This window comes from Rhinopithecus roxellana, chromosome 2, assembly GCF_007565055.1.
Source record: "Rhinopithecus roxellana isolate Shanxi Qingling chromosome 2, ASM756505v1, whole genome shotgun sequence".
In the NCBI taxonomy this organism is placed as follows: Eukaryota; Metazoa; Chordata; class Mammalia; order Primates; family Cercopithecidae; genus Rhinopithecus; species Rhinopithecus roxellana.
This window is the reverse complement of record NC_044550.1, coordinates 122681644-122700058: the sequence shown is the minus strand read 5'-3', so window position 1 is coordinate 122700058 and position 18415 is coordinate 122681644.

Below are 18415 nucleotides of genomic sequence, written 5' to 3'. Positions count from 1 at the left end.
TTAATAGGGAGTGGCCAAGATGGTCACCTAGAAGCAGCTGTTGTGTGCCACTCTAAAATACAACAACTTCAACTGAAACATTCAGGTACATGCATTGGGACCAATCAAGGAAACAACTTGATCCACAGAGAATAGACAAAATCAAGGCAGGCTGACCGATATGGTTTGAATCTGTTTCTCCACCAAATCTCATGTCAAATTATAATCTACAGTGATGGAGGTGTGGGGCCTGGTAGGGGTTTATTTGATTATAAAGGTGCAGTTTTCATGAACGGTTTAACACTATCTCCCCTTGGTGCTGTATAGTGAATGAGTTCTCATGAGATCTGGTTGTTCAAAAGTGTGCAGGACTCCCCTCACACAACCCTTTCTCCTGTTCCTGCTATGTAAGGCATAAGCTCCTGCTTTTCCTTCCACCATGAGTATAAGTTTCCTGATACCTCCCCAGAAGCAGAAGCTGCCATGCTTCTTGTACAGAGTGTGAACATTGAGCTAACTAAACATCTCTTCTCTATAAATTGTGCTCCTGCCCTAGGGATCTGTGGAACTTTGAACTTGAGAATGATGACTTACCTATCTGGAGGAAGAAATTTCTAAGCAGCAAGGCATTCATGAAGTAACCTGGCTGCTTCTAACAACCTATTCTCATATGCATAAGTAAACAAATTATGTAAAACTTGAACTTATATTTAAAAGGGAAGCAAAGCATAAAAGTTTGAGAAATTTGCAGCTTGACTATGTGGTAGAAAAGAAAATCCCATTTTCAGGGGGTCAATTCAAAGTAGTTGCAGAAATTTACATAACTAAGAGGAAAACAAGAGCTGATATCCAAGACAATGGAGAAAAAGTCTCAAAGGCATTTCAGAGACCAAGGCAGCTGCTCCAAACACAGAACTGGAGGTCTAGAACAAAAGCATGGCTTCATGGGCCAGGTCCAGGGCAGCTTTGGGACACTGCTCCCTACATCCCAGCCACTCCAGCTTCAGCAGTGGCTTACAGGGGCCCAGGTAAAGCTCAAGTTGCTCCTCCAGAGGGTTCAAGCTGGCTTGAACTTCCATGTGATGTGAAGCCTGCAGGTGCAGAGTGCAAGAGTTGAGGCTTAACAGCCTCCGCCTAGATTTCAGAGGATGTATGGAAAACATAGGCAGAAGTCTACTTCAGAGGCAGAACCCTGAGGGAGAACCTCTACTATGGCCGTGCAGAGGGAAAATGTGGGGTTGGAAGCTCTACACCAAGTCCCCACTGGGGCTCTGCCTAGTGGAGCTGTGAGAAGATGTCTACCATCGTCCAGACCCTAAAATTGTAGATCCATTGACAGCTTGCACTATGCATCTGGAAAAGCCACAGGCACTCAGTGCTAACCCGTGAGAGCAGCCACAGAGGCTGAACCCCTCAAAGCCATAGGAGAAGAGCTGTCCAAGACCTTTGGACCCCACCAGTGTGTCCTGGATGTGGAACATGAAGTCAAAGGGGATTATTTTTGAGTGTTAAGATTGAGTAACTGCCCTGTTATATTATGGACTTGCATGGGGCCTGTGGCCTCTTTCTTTCAGCTGATTCATTTCATTTGGAATGAGAATATTTAGTCAATATCTATCCTTCCATTGTATCTTGGAAGTAACTAACATGTTTATGATTTTTCAGGCTCTGAGGCAGAAAGAACTAGCCTTGTCTTAGATGAGACTTTGAACTTTGCACTTTTGAGTTAATGTTGGAATCAATTAAGATTTTGGGGGACTGTGAGAAGAGTGATTGTATTTTTCAATGTGAGAAGAACATGAAACTTGGAGGGGCAAGAGTTGGAATAATATGATTTGGAACTGTGTCTCAAACAAATCTCATGTCAAATTGTAATCTTCAGTGTTGGAGGTGGGCCCTGACAGTAGGTGATTGGATCATGGGGGTGGAGTTCTTATAAATAATTTAGCACCATCCCCCCTTGGTACTGTACAGTGAGTGAATTCTCAAGAGACCTAGCTGTTTAAAAGTGTATAGCACCTCCACCCTTTCTCTTGGTTCTCCTCCTGTCATTTAAGATGCCTGATCCTGCTTTGCTTTTTGCTGTGAGTAAAAGCTTCTGAACCTCTCCAGTAGCAGATGCAGTCATTCTTCCTGTACAACTTGTGGAGGTGTCAGCCAATTAAACTTCTTTTCTTTATAAGTTACCAGTTTCAGGTATTTCTTTATAGCAATGCAAGAATGGACTAATGCAATGACTGCCAATCTGGGAACGACATGGGGCCAGGGATCCTCCCCTGTACAGGGAAGTAGTGAGAGCATGAGTCATCAAGAAACTCATGCTTCTCCCGTGGATCCATGCAACCTTTGGGTAAGGAGATCCACTTATGAGCCCACTCCATCAGGGCCTTCGTTCAGACACGCTGAGCTATGTGGAGTTTTGACAGGGCAGCAGTTCAGCCACATGTGGTGCCCTGGGAGCATTAGATATCTGGACTTCCCAGCAATGGTGAATGCAACTCTGGCAATGTGGGAGGTTAGACCCCCATACACACCACTGGGAAAGGGGTTGAATCTATCGGGATGAGCAGCAATGGTCTGCAGGCCCCACTTACAAGGCACTTGCAGGATAAGACCTACTGGCTTGGAACACAAGTCAGCTACCAGCAGCAGCATTAGTCTTCCCTGAGGTGCAGCTCCCAGGGGCAGAAATGGGCCACCATCTTTGCTGTTCCACAGCACTAGCAATTTTTGCCTTAGGACTCTGAGTCTGAGGCAAGTAGGGATTGGAGTGGTCACCTGGCACAGTCCAGCAGGTTCACAAAGAAGTGGTCAGGTTGCTTATTCACCCACAACCCGAGTCTTGTTTCTCTTCACTGTGTAAAATCTTCCCACTGGGGTCTCCAGTATTCCCACCAGTGTTTTCCCACAGTTTCAAACCTCCCTGGGAGAGAGCCTGCCAGAGAGAGGGCAGGCCTTCATTATTCCTGTTTGGGCACCTTAGCTGTTCCTGCCTTCAGGCCTTGCAGAGTCTGATGTGACTGGGGTCTGGAGTGAACCCTCAGCACAGAACATCTATTATACAAAAACATGGCCAGAATGACTTTTTAAAGCAGGTCTCTGATCCCATTTCTTCTCACTGGGAGAGAGATTCTGATCAGGATCTCCAGCTACTGCTGCTGGTGTTTTCCGTTCAGCAGAAGCTTCAAACCTCCCTGAAATATAGCTTCCAGAGGAAGAAGCAGGCCATCGTCTTCGCTGTTTGGCAGCCTTAGCTGTTCTTGCCTTCAGGCTTTGGAGAAACTGAGGTGACTGGGGGCTGGAGCAAACCCCCCCGGACAGCACAGCTGCTCTATGAAAAAGTGGCCACACTACATTTTTACATGGGTCCCTGATTCTATTCCTGTTCACTGGGTGAGGTCTCCCAATAGAGTCTCCAGCCACCTCTTGCAGGTGCGTTCAGGCCAGCAGCAGGTCCGTACCTCCTGGTAGGATCTCCCAGAAAGAGGGGCAAGCTGCCATCTTTGCTATTTCTCAGCCTTTACTACTGATACCTTCACGTACTAGAAAATGTGAGGTGACTAGTGACTGAAGCAGACCCCCAGCATACCACAGAAGCCCTAAAAGAAGTGGCCAGTTTGTTACATGTGTGTCCATTATTGTATCTTCTCACCAGGTGGGTCCTCCAGGCCTGGCTGTCTAGTTCTCTCTCTGCTGGGGCTATTAAGTCTGTAGCAACTCTGCAACTCCCTGGGACACAGCTCCCAGTGGTAGGCATCCACTGGGAGCTCTTGCCTTGCCTGAAAACAGCAAAGTCAAGGGCTGTGAGACAGAAAAGATGGCAACCCAAAGGTGGGTTGCCCCAGGGTTGGGTTACCATCTTTTCTGTCTCAAAGTCCTTGCCCTTGGTGTCTCCAGACTCTAGAGAGTCTGGACAAACCAGGGTCTGGTCTGCATCGCTAGCACACAACAATCACTTTACAGAAAAGTGACCAGATTGTTCTCCATGCAGATCCCAGTCCTCACTTCTCCTCATTGGGCAGGGTCACCCAAACTGGGTCTCCAGCACAACAAGCCTTCCTCAAGCTGATCACTGCAATCAGAGGTAGCCCAGCATTTCTCTGAGGAGGAAATCCCAGAGCCAACCCACAACTCTTCCACCACTACAGGTGAAGTGATACAATTCTAATACACCTCAGGTTGGAGAAGGAACAAAGGGCCTAGTCACTACACTGTTGCCTATAGAACACCATGGCCACTACATGACGATGAACCTAGTCCCTCTTCCCTGGGAACCCCCAAACCTCACTCTTAACCAGGCAGGGTCCCTGGTTCATGAATACAGAACAATTGCCCCACACATGAATCAGCATAACCACTGGTAGTGGCCCAAACTTTCCCCGGGGAGAGGCTCCCAGAGGCATATGGCAGCCCCTTGCCACTGTCACAGCAACAGTTCTATTCCTGCTGCCCTTGGTCTGGGGAAGAAACAAAAAGCCTGAGGGCTACACCTGAACTTACAGCATGTCACAGCTACCATATGGAGAGAAGACCAGTCTCTTCTCTTGGTGAACCCTCTATCCCTTTCTCCCAACAAGTGAAGCCCCAAGCTCACACCCACCCCAAAAGCTGAACACTCCCAGTAATAGCTACTCCATGTTTCTCAGAGGTTTATCTTCAGGGACAAACAAAATCCTCTCTGCCACTGCCTCTGCAGTGGTACTACCCTTGCTACCCTCAGACTAATGAAGGAGCAAAGACTCTTAAGTGCCTTATCCACACCTCCAACAAACTGTAGTTGACCCAAGGAGAGGAGGCCAGTCCATCTCTCATGAGTTTCACCCACATACCTGCTTATCACCAGGCAGTGAACTGCTTGCTTGGACCCACAGCACGGACTTTCCATCCTGGGATCATTGCACTGAGCAATTGTTGATTTACATCTCTCCAGGGTTGAGACCCCAGGAAACAAGCAAAAGACCCATGGTCACAATGACTATGAAGGCCCCTTCCTCTGCTGCCTCCAAGTTGGGGAGGAAACATAAAACCCGAGATTACCCTTGGCTCTAAGCTTTGGTGGGCAGCCCTGCAGTGTCAAGCCATGACCTATAGCCAGCACTCAATTGGGAAAGAATCCCACACTTTCAGGACATTAAGAGGGAGCACAGTTGCAACTATGAAGGTCTATAGGGCAGAGCCACACAACTGAGCAAGAACTTATCAACCTGACCACTATGAAGCATCACTTACTGGATCACACCCCAAATCTTCAACACCAAAAATACTATGCTAATATCCTCCACTCTGAAACCAAAGACAAGAAGTCAGATACAAATAAAGACCTTGCACAAAGCCTCAGCCCTGAATAAAATGAACAAAAAAACAGAAAAGAAGTCCATTAATTAAAGTCAATCTACTGATTACTACCAGACTTGTCATATAATATATCTTTAAAGGAGTCCTAAATATTGAAAGGAAAGACTGTTACCAGTAAATACAAAAATATACTTAAGTGTATAAACCTGTGACAATATAAAGCAATCCTAACAAACAAGTTGGCATAATAACCAACTAACAACACAATCAGCCAGGCATGGTGGCTCATGCCTGTAATCCCAGCACTTTGGGAGGATGAGGTGGGTGGATCACTTGAGGTCAGGAGTTCGAGACCAGCCTGGCCAACATGGTGAAACCCCATCTCTACTAAAAATACAAAAAATTCAGGCAAAGTGGCACACACCTTTAATCTCAGCTACTCAGGAGGCTGAAACAGGAGAATTGCATGAACCCAGGAGGCAGAGGTTATAGTAAGCCAAGATGGAGCCACTGCACTCCAGCCTGGGCAGCAGTGAGATTCTGCCACACATACACACATAAAAAAATAAAAAAAAAAAAAAATAAAAAAAAAAAAAAACATAATGGCAGAATCAGATCCACACATATCAATACTAACCTTGAATGTTAAAGGACTAAATAATCCACATAAAAGGCACAAAGTTGCAAGCTAAATAAAAAAACAAGACTCAATAGTATGCTGTCTTCAAGAGACACGTCATGGAATATATGAAATTCCCCAAAATAAAGGAAGGGAGGAAAATCTACATAGCAAATAAAAGTCAGAAAAAAGCAGAGATTTCAATCCTAATTTCTAACAAAAGAAACTTTGAACTAACAAGACCAAAAAAGACAAAGAAGGGTATTACATAATGGTAAATGGCTCAATTCAACAAGAAGTCCTAACTATCTTTAATATATATGCATGTGGCCGGGCGCGGTGGCTCAAGCCTGTAATCCCAGCACTTTGGGAGGCCGAGACGGGCGGATCACGAGGTCAGGAGATCGAGACCATCCTGGCTAATACGGTGAAACCCTGTCTCTACTTAAAAATACAAAAAACTAGCCGGGCGACAAGGCGGGCGCCTGTAGTCCCAGCTACTCGGGAGGCTGAGGCAGGAGAATGGTGTAAACCCGGGAGGCGGAGCTTGCAGTGAGCTGAGATCCGGCCACTGCACTCCAGCCTGGGTGGCAGAGCAAGACTCCGTCTCAAAAAAAAAAAAAAAAAAAAAAAAAAAAAAATATATATATATATGCATGCAACACAAGAGAACCCAGATTCATAAAACAAGTTCTTACAGACATACAAAGAGACTGAGACTCTGACACAATAATATTTGGAGATGTCCACACTCCACTGACAGTATTAGACAGATCATTGAAGCACAAAATTAATAAAGATGTTCAGGACCTCAACTCAGTGTTGGACCAGATAGATGTGATAGATGTTTATAGAACTCTCCATCTGAAACGAACAGAATATACATATACATTCTTCTCATCACTACATAGCACATACTCTAAAACTGACCACAAAGTCAGATATAAAACAAACTTCAGAAAATGCAAAGGAACTGAAATTGTACCAAACACACTCCCAAACTACAGAGTAACAAAAATTGAAGTGAAGAATGAAAAAAAAAAAACACTCAAAATCATGCAATTACATGGAAATTAAACAACATACTCCCAAATAACTGTTGAGTAAATAGTGAAATCAAGGCAGAAATCAACAAGTTCTTTGAAACTAAAGAGAACAAAGATACAACACACCAGAATCTCTGAGACAGAACTAACACAGTGTTAAAAGCAAAATTTATAGCACTGAATACTCAAAAAGAAAGATCTCACATTAACAACCTAATATCACAACTGAAAGGATTAGAGTAGCAAGTGCATACCAACCCCAAAGGTAGCAGAAAACAAAAATAACCAAATTCATAGTTGAACTGAAGGAAACAAAGGCACAAACAAAAAACATTCAAAAGATGAACAAACCGAGGAGTTGATGTTTTGAAAAAATTAAGATAAGCTACTAGTTAGACTAATAAAGAAAAAAGAGAGGAGATCCAAATAAACACAACTAGAAATGACAAATAGGATGCTACCACTGACCCCACAGAAATAAAAATAACTACCAGTAACTACTATAAACACCTCTATGATCACAAGCTAGAAAATCTATAAGAAATGTGTTAACTCCTGGACACATACACCCTCTCAACACTGAACCAGGAAGAAACTGATTTTCAAACAGACTAATACAAATTACAAATTGAATTAGTAATAAATAGCCTACCAATAAAAACAAGGCCACGAACAGATATGTTCACAGCTGAATTCTGCCAGATGTACGAAGAAAAGTCGGTATCATTTCCACTGAAACTATTCCAAAAAATAGATGAGGAGAGACTCCTCCCCCACTCATTTTATGAGATCAGTATCAAGCTGATACCAACACCTAGCAGAAACATAATAAAAAAGAAAACTTCAGGCCAGTATCCTTGATGAACATTGATTCAAAAATCCTCAAAAAAACACTTGCAAACTGAAGCCAGCAGCACATCAAAAAACTAATACACCATGATCAAGTAGGCTTCATCCCTGTGATGCAAGTTTGGTTCATCATATACAAATTAATAAATGTGATTCATCATGTAAACAGAACTAAAGACACAAAAACACATGATCATCTCAATAGATTCTGTAAAGGCTTTTGATATAATTCAGTATCTCTCTATAAACTAGGTATTGAAGGAACATACCTAAAAATAATAAGAGCCATCTATGACAAAGCTACAGTCAACATCCTACTTAATGGACAGAAACTGGATGCATTCCCAAGAGCTCCTTCAGCTGATAAACAACTTCAGCAAAGTTTCCAGATACAAAATCAACATACAAAAATTACTAGTATTCCTGTACATCAAAATTAGCAAAGCCAAGAGCCAAATCAAGAATGCAAGCCCATTCGCAATTGCCACAAAAATAATACAATACCTAGGAATACAGTACACAAGAAAGGTGAAAGGTCTCTACAGTGAGAATTACAAAAAATTGCTCAAAGAAATAAAACATTATACAGAGAAATGGAAAAACATTCCATGCTCATGAATAGCAAGACTCAATATCATTAAAATAGCCACACCATCCAAAGCAATTTACCGATTCAATGCTATCACTATCAAACTGCAAATGGCATTCTTCACAGAACTAGAAAAAACTATATTTAAATCTATATACAACCAAAAAAGACCCCGAATAGCCAAGGCAATTCTAAGCAAAAAGAACGAAGCTGGAGGCAACGTGTTACCCAACTGCAAAATACACTACAAGGCTACAGTCACCAAAACAGCATGGTAGTGGTATAAAAACAGACACATAGACGAATGAAACAGAATAGAAAGCCCAGAGAGAAGACCACACATCTACAACCATCTAATCAACAGGGTTGACAAAAATAACCAATGGATAAAGAATTCCCTATTCAGTAAATGGTGCTGGGATAATTGGCAGGTAATATGCAGAAAGCTGAAACTGGAATCCTTCCTTATACCATATACAAAAATCAACTCAAAACAGATAAAAGACTCAAATGTAAAACCTGAAACTATAAAAACCCTGGAAAGGAATTTAAGCAATACCTTTCTGGACATAGGAATACACAAAGATTTCATGACAAAGATGCCAAAAGCAATTGAAACAAAAGCAGAATTGATAAATGGGATCTAATTAAATTTAAGGGCTTCTGTGCAGCAAAAGAAAATAACAACAGTGTTAATAAATAACCCACGGATTGGGAGAAAAGTTTTGCAAACTAGGCAACTGACACATGTCTAATATCCAGCATCTATATGGAACTTAAACAAATTTACAAGAAAAAAATAGACAACCACATTAAAAAGTGGGCAAAGGACATAAACAGACACTTTCAAACAAAGGCATACAAGTGGCCAGCAAGCATCAGAAAAATAGCTTAACATCACTGATTATTAGATAAATGCAAATCAAAACCACAATGAGATACCATCTCACATTAGAACAGGTTACGATTAAAAAGTCAAAAAACAACACATACTGGTGAGATTGTGGAGAAAAGGGAACATATACACTATTGATGGGAGTGCAAATTAGTTCAACCATTGTGGAAAGCAGTGTGATGATTGCTCAAGCACTAACACCAGAACTACAATTTAGCCTAACAATTCCATTACTAGGTATATTTCCAGAGGAATATGTCATTCTACCATAAAGACATGCATGTGAATGTTCATTGCATTACTATTCACAATAACAAAGATACAGAATCAACTTAAATGCCCGTAAGCGAAAGACTGGATAAAGAAAATGTGTCACATATACAACACAGAATATTATGGAGCCATACAAAACAATGAGAGCATGTCTTTTGGGGAAAAACATGGATGGAGTTGGAGGCTATTATCCTCCTCAAATTAATGCAGAAACACAAAACCATATGCCACATGTTCTAACTTACAAGTGGAAGCTAAATGATAAGAACTCACAGACACAAAGGAAAGAACACCAAACACTGGTTGAGAGTGGAGGATAGGAGGAGTGAGAGGGTCAGAAAAATAACTATTGCTTACAAAGTTTAGCATCTGGGTGCCATAATAATCTGTACATGACACAAGTTTACCTATATAACAAACCTGCACATGTACCCCTCAACTTCAAAATGAAAGTTAGAAAAAGAAAATGTTTTATATGTTTATTATATTGTATTATATTTCTGTGAGTTGCTTATTGATAGTCCTTGCCTATCTTTCTATCAGGTTGTTTATATTTTGCTTCTGACTTCATATAAACTCTGTAAATATTCAAAATGAGCATATTTTGTAGGTTAACATGTTGCAAACATTTCTTCCAATTTGTCCTTAGTCTTTAACTATTTACAGATGCTTTGCCTGCATTCACATAGCTTTGATTACAGTACATTGTTACAATTGCTCTTGTTCTTTTTTTATTTGTATTTATCATTGTTAATTTCTTTCTGTGCCTAATTTCTAAATTAAGCATTATCATAGATTAAAAATAAAAATATAACAAATAAAAGAGCATTTGGGAGATTTAAAAGACAGATTGAGAGGTTTAAATAATTGTCAAACAGGAGTTTCAGAAGAAGAAAAAAGGATGGCTTAAAAATAAAATTTGAAGAGATAATTGCTAGAAATTTGTATGAATAAGAATGACTTCAAAATAAATAACAGTAACCAATTCAGATATGGACACATCCATGAAATTAAAACACAGTATGGTTAGAAGGGATATCGATATGCTTTCCACAGGAAAAAAGATCTCTTACAATAAAGTTATTGTGACACCAAATTTCTCAGCGACAATATAAGAAGAGATCAGGATGCTGAAAGAAAATGACTGTTAATCTAGAGATTTATACTCTGATGCCATTTAAAATCAAGAGAATAACCGAATTATTTGAGTCATGTAGACTACAAGAGTTTAGAGTTTAAGTCTATCACTAATAAAATAAATAATTGTTAAGAAAAAATTACACACAGAGGGAAAGTTTGGAATGCAAGACACAATAAAATGTGCAAACATTGATAAAATATGATAGTGGATATTGTTAACTATTTACTTAAGGAAAGCAGTGCTAGTTTTCCTGAAATAACAGGTAAAATTAAACTTCAAATATAATAAATAAATGAGTAGGAGTATTTAGTGAGTAAAGTACTCTAGGCCTTTATTTTGCTTAGAAATTGTATAGAAAATATATATAACATAATTTATTATTATGTTATAATAATATAATTTATGTTAAAATAATAAGTTAAATAATAATATTATATATTATAATATATATAAATATGTATAAAGCAACATAAACATAACAATGCAAATATAACCAATAATCAAACAGAAAATCTTATTTCAAACTCAACAGAGAAATAAAATTAAAACGCAGAAATATCTATCTGTTAAAGGGAAAACATAATAAAGCAAGATGATTTTTAAAACAGCATACAGAAAAGGTGAAACAAAGAATCCTGACAATATTTCTAAACATTTAAATAATCATAACAATAGAGAACTCAGAAATAAAGCCACACACCCACAGCCATCTGATCTTTGAAAAAGTCTACAAAGTAAGCAATGGAGAAAGGACTCCCTATTCAATAAGCAGTGCTGGGGTGGCTGGCTAACCATATTAGGAAGAATAAGCCTGGACCCCTACCTTTCACCATATACATAAGTTGACTCAGTATGGCTTGACGTTTTAAATGTAAGACATCAAGCTGTAAGAATATTAGAAGAAAACCTAGGAAACACCATTCTTGATATCAGCCTTGGGAAAGAATTTATTACCAAGTCCTGAAAAATAATTGCAACAAAACAAAAATTGACAAAATGAGACCTAATTGAAATAACAAGAGTTTCTGCACCACAAAAGAAACTATCAACAGAATAAACAGACACCTATAGAATGGGAAAAAGTATTAGCAAACTAGGCACCCGACAGAGGTCTAATATTTAGAATATACAAGAAACAAACACTTCAACAAGCAAAAAGTAAATAATTCCATTAAGAAGTGGGAAAAATGCATGAACAGAAACTTCCCAAAAGAGAAGTGGCCAACAAACATATAAAAAAAAGCTCAACATCACTAATGAGAGAAATGCAGATCAAAACCAAAATGAAATACTATCTCACACCAGTCACAATGACTATTATTAAAAAGTAAAAAGAAGGCTCTGTTCTGTTCCATTGGTCTGTATCTCTGTTTTGGTACTAGTACCATGCTGTTTGGCTCAGAAATAATACCACACATCTACAGCCATCTGATCTTTGGCAAACCTGAGAAAAACGAGAAATGGGGAAAGGATTCCCTATTTAATCAATGGTGCTGGGAAAATTGGCTAGCCATAAGTAGAAAGCTGAAACTGGATCCTTTCCTTGTTCCTTATACGAAAATTAATTCAAGATGGATTAGAGACTTAAATGTTAGACCTAAAACCATAAAAAACCCAGAAGAAAATCTAGGTAATATTATTCAGGACACAGGCACGGGCAAGGACTTCATGTCTAAAACACCAAAAGCAACGGCAACAAAAGCCATAATTGAAAAATGGGATCTAATTAAATTAAAGAGCTTCTGCACAGCAAAAGAAACTACCATCAGAGTGAACAGGCAATCTACAGAATGGAAGAAAAGTTTTGCAATCTACTCATCTGACAAAGGGCTAATATCCAGAACCTACAAAGAACTCAAACAAATTTATGAGAAAAAAAACAAACAACCCCATCAAAAAGTGGGCAAAGGATATGAATAGACATTTCTCAAAAGCAGACATGCATACAGCCAACAGGACACATGAAAAAAATGCTCGTCATCACTGGACATCAGAGAAATGCAAATCAAAACCACAAGGAGATACCATCTCACAACAGTTAGAATGGCAATCATTAAAAAATCAGGAAACAACACATGCTGGAGAGGATGTGGAGAAATAGGAACACTTTTACACTGTTGGTGGGATTGTAAACTGGTTCAACCATTGTGGAAAACAGTATGGCAATTCCTCAAAGATCTAGAACTAGAAATACCATATGACTCAGCCATCCCATTACTGGGGATATACCCAAAGGATTACAAATCATGCTGCTATAAAGACACATGAACACATATGTTTATTGTGGCACTATTCACAATAGCAAAGACTTGGAATCAACCCAGATGTCCATCTGTGATAGACTGGATTAAGAAAATGTGGCACATATACACATGGAATACTATGCAGCCATAAAAAAGGATGAGTTTGTGTCCTTTGTTGGGACATGGATGCAGCTGGAAACCATCATTCTCAGCAAACTATCACAAGAATAGAAAACCAAACACCACATATTCTCACTTATAGGTGAGAATTGAACAATGAGATCTCTCGGACTCTGGAAGGGGAACATCCCACACTGGGGCCTATTATGGAGTGGGATGGGGGAGGGATGGCATTGGGAATTATACCTGATATAAATGATAAGTTGATGGGTGCTGATGAGTTGATGGGTGCAGCACACCAACATGGCACAAGTGTACATATGTAACAAACCTGCACATTGTGCACATGTACCCTACAACTTAAAGTATAATAATAAAAAAAAAAGTAAAAAGAAAAAAAGACACTGGTGAGGTTGTAGAAAAAAGAGTACATTTATATACTATTAGTGAGAATGAAAATTAGTTTAGCCACTGTGGAAAGCAGTCTGGAAATTTCTCAAAGAAATTAAAACAGAGTTACCATTTGACACAGAACTCCCATTTCTGACTATGTATCCAAAAGAAAACAAATAAGTCTACCAAAAAGACATGTACTCTTATGTTTATGGAAGCACTATTAACAAGAGCAAAAACATGAAATCAACCTAGGTGCTCTTCAATGATGGATTGGAGAAAGAAAATGTGGTACATATACACCATATAGTACGATGCAGCCATAAAAACGAATGAAGTCATGTCCTATGCCACAACATGGATGCAGCCAGAGGCCGTTATGCTAAGTAAATTAACATAGAAACAGAAAACCAAACTCCACATGTTCTCATTTATAAGTGGGAGCTAAATATTGGGTACACATAGATACAAAGATAGCAGCAATAGGCACTGGGACTACTACCAGGATGAGGGTGGAAGGGGGTTGAGAGTTGAAAAACTAACTGTTGGGTACTATGCTCACTACCTGGGTGATGGGATCAATTGTACTACAAACCTGAGCATGGCACAACTGACCCCTACAACAAATCTGTGCATGCATCCCCTGAATGTAAAATAAAAGTTAAAATTGCAATAAAATGAGAAAGTTAAAATAAATGGATAAATATATAAATAATTATAGGAAATGCAAATGAAAATTCATTTAAGATACATCAATTTGAAATTTTAAAGTAATCCAGATACACTGTTGCTTAAAATATATATACCTCAAATAAGAAGAAACATTTTAAAATTTGTAATGGCCAAAAAAGAAAATCGACATGAAGCTAATATGAACCAACAGGAAAAGCTGGTAGGGTAACATTTTTTAATAAAAGAAAATTTAAATGAATCCCCCAAATTTCTTATAGACATAAACTTGATAACACACCCTTAGTATTTTCTTTTAAACACAGGTTTCTCACTGTTTACATGGCCAGGCTGGAAAGTTTCCAAATCTTTTCCTTCTGCTTTACTTTTAATTATAAATTCCATCTGTAAGTTATTTCTTTGCTGTTATATCTCACATATACAGTTAAATGTAATCAGGCAGCAGACTGAATACTTTGCTGTTTGATATTTATTTCACCAGATATCCTAGTTTATAACTCTTAAGTTTTGCATACCATAAAATACAGGACAAAGACACAATTTAGCCAAAGTTTTTGCTACTTGATAACAAGAATGGTCTTTGCTCCAGGGCAATGCCAACCTGGCTTTATGGACACTGCTGAGGCTCCAAAAATGGAGCTACTAGTGTGCAACTCCAGCCTGGGAGAGCTACAGGCCCACAATTACAACTTGTGAGAGCTGCTTCATGGACTGAGCCTAGCAAAGCTGTGAAGCAGAGTGGCCAGAGACTTTCGGGGCTCAATCTCTACTCCAGTGCATCTGGGAAGTAGCACACAGAGTCAAAAAACATTATTCTCAGCTTTAAGACTGAATGTTGTTCTCTCTTAGGCTTTGGATTTATTTAATTGGGACCAGTAACACCTGGTGTCTTACCTATTTCTCCCCTTTGAAATGGGAATGTCTATCCTATTCCTTTTTATAGCATTGTATTGTGCAAGTAAATAACATTTCACAGGCTTACACTTACAAGATATTTACCCCAAGGTAAATCGTGCCTCAAGTCTCGCCCACATATGATTTGGATGAGACTCTAGACTTTGCAGTTTAGAGTCGGCACTGGACTATATTAAGACTTTTGAGAGTATTGAGATGGAAGACATGTATTTTGTATGTTAAGAAGGCTATACATTTTGTGGGGCCAGTGTCAGAATGCTATGGTTTAAATATTCCTTCCAAAACATGTTGAAATGAATGCTGTTGCAACAGTATTAAAAGATGGAACCTTTACGATGTCATATACTGTTTCATTTTTTTTTTAGATTATGGGAACTCCACCATCATGAATGGATTAATATTGATATCATGGGATTGGACTTGTTTTAAAAGCCATCTCTTTCACACACAAAGATAATGTTACCATTCTGCTCTTCTTCTTCACCATGGGATGATGGACTCCCATCTTTTGAACTTCCCAGCCTCCAGAACACTGAGCTGAATAATTCCTTTAAAAATTACCCAGTCTGTAGTATCTGTTATAGCAACAGAAAATGCCCTAACATACTTAGATATTTTGGATTATCTTTTTCAGTTAAGTTTATTTATGTGGTGATTAAATATCTGCTATACTTAATCATTTGCAAAAACAATAACAATTTTCCTGGTAAAATCCACAAACTCCAAACTTTATCTCCATAGTGATCATTTCAATTGGTTAAAGTTTTGTTGAATTTTGTGAATGAAAACACTAATGTGGGAATGTTTACTGCATGTGACCTCCTAAAACTATTTTGCAAATTGCTAATGCCTGTCATTGACAATAATTGATTTGTGGCTTCAAATCAATAATTTAAATGCAGTTTATTTCATGCAAGTATAAAAGAAATCATTTTGTTGTTATTTGATTTCAGAAAAGCAGATCACAACTAGGGTATGGAAGAAATATTAAGTTTAAATATTTTGCGCGTACTCCTTTTCCAAAACTGTGCCTGTTAAGAAATTTAAATATAATTGATCTTTTTTCTACTTTTTCATTTTAAAAAAGAAGTCAACTCTTGCCAATTGCAAAAAGGGACCATGGTTAAAAAAGGAAAGTAAAAGTAAATACATGAATGTATAATAATAAGTTTTATGTTTAACTCGATAATTGAATAAAGTTTCCTTATTTGTATTTTTAATTTTTTATTAAACCACTTTAAAATTTATAAACTTTTAGAAACTAATTTATTTCTTTAGCTGTAAAATGATTGGTTTTAGTGATTCCTCTGTACCAAATGCTTTCTAGTATACTCTGACATGAGACATAAAGATCTGTGTAGTTTAATGACATTCCCACAAGTCTGTCTATAGCCATTTCCACAAACCTCCTTGTCTCTGACTCATTTTTTTCCTTCTAGGCACTAACCATTAACAAAACCATCTAATAATCTTCCAGATTTTATGCGTCCTTTACCTCAGTCCTTTTCTATTCATACAGAGGAGATAATCAATTGTACTACCTAAAATTCTGCCTGAGAGAATGTTTTCTCAACACTATCCTTTAGCCCACACTGGGTGGGGCTATAATATAATACAATGCCTTGCACAAACATACTGAATACTGAACTGACCCATTTGTGAATCAGGCCCTTTTTTTTTTTTTTTTTTTTTTTTTTTTTTTCATTTTCTCTTTCATCAGCTAATCAAATTAGGTGTAAGTCCCGTGAAATGAAGCAGTAAATAAAACCCCAAATTTACCAGATGAGATGTACACCCTGTGGTTAACAGAGATGACCAAATTTAGATAACAGAGCCAAGCAGTTATAGCAAAGCAGGCTTTTGAAACATTCTACTTTATGCTTGGGAAGCCATCCATCAGGGCTCCACTATCTCCACCAATCAGAACTAAACAAGCTTGAATTATTTGTTTGCATAAATGGGCATAATTGAGAACCAGGGCTGGAACTTTGCCTACTTGAACCAAACTCTTCCTTTGCTCTTTGGAGAGCACACTTTCATTTTCACTTGAGAGGCTATGCCTCCCCAATCTGTACATTATTTTGTTTATATACAGAAAATAAAGCTCTCCCCCTTTCCTTTGCAGATCTCATGGTATTTTTTACACATTTGGTGACATGGATGGAATCTGAAGTGTCCCCCAAGCACCTTCCCAGTGCTGTCTAGACAAACGCATCAGGCCTGCAAGAGCCCCTTGAGCTCAGTGATCTTCTCAGCTGTGCTGAGGAGGTATCAAGTAAGCCCTCTTGGAGCCAAGGTCTCCCATTTTTGGGTTGAAATCTTGGAGACTTTAATTTCTTCAGGGAGCCCATCCATGTCCATGTGGCTCCGTGTGCCCCATGGATGGGGGTAGGCTCACACTTTGTGGGGTATGCCCACATTTTGCAGGATACACTTGTGCTTCACGAGGTATGCTCACATTTGAAATTTCTTGGGGATGCTCACACTGACTGCATTTGAAGGGATGCCTTCATTAGGTGAGTGCTATGGGTAACCCTTGTTCTAAAGAGAGGGGTTTCTGACCAACTGCCTTCCGGTACTCCAGCAGCCTTCATATTTAAAATTATGGGGAAAATCCCTGTGCCTATTTAAGTCTTTAGATAAAATTAACCCAGGAAAGTTCAAAGGCATGCCAAGATATTTTCTGAGACTACAGCTGGTAATATGTTCAGACGTTATAAGGGTATTTCAAACAGTCTGTTGTCCTTAAAATTAAATTAAAAGACCATGTCTATAAAATCATACATTCCAAATATATATATATGTTTGATATCTTTAGGCTAAAAAAAGAACCATTTGAGACTGAAAGATTGCCTTCCTATAAAATAATGTCCCAAAGCTAGCGGAAACTCTTTTCTCTTTGAAACTCTGTCCTTCCCTTTTGACAATTCTTTCCCTTTGTCTTCTCTTAGCTAAGCTCCCTTTGTCCAAAACTCCTCCAAAATTCCTTTGCTATTCTGACATACTATTTGTAAAAACACTTGAAAGCCAGAAAAGATGAAATTCCCTTGGAAAGGACTTCCTGCCTATACTAAAATAAATGGTGGTATTTTTGTATTCAAGGACAAAAAAATGAGACCAAGAAAAATTCGTACAAAATCTTTAGAATAAATTATATTTTTGGCCTCCTCACATAATTCAATCACATTTTTACACTTAACTATTCTTTGTCCAATTTAGTATATTGTTTACTGACTGAAAATGCTATACTTCAAATCTGGTTCTGAGCCTTTAGAAGATTGCCCAATTAAAAAAAAAAATCTTGGCAGAGCAAGATGGCCAAATAGGAACAGCTCCAGTCTCCAGCTCCCAGCGCGAGAGACACAGAA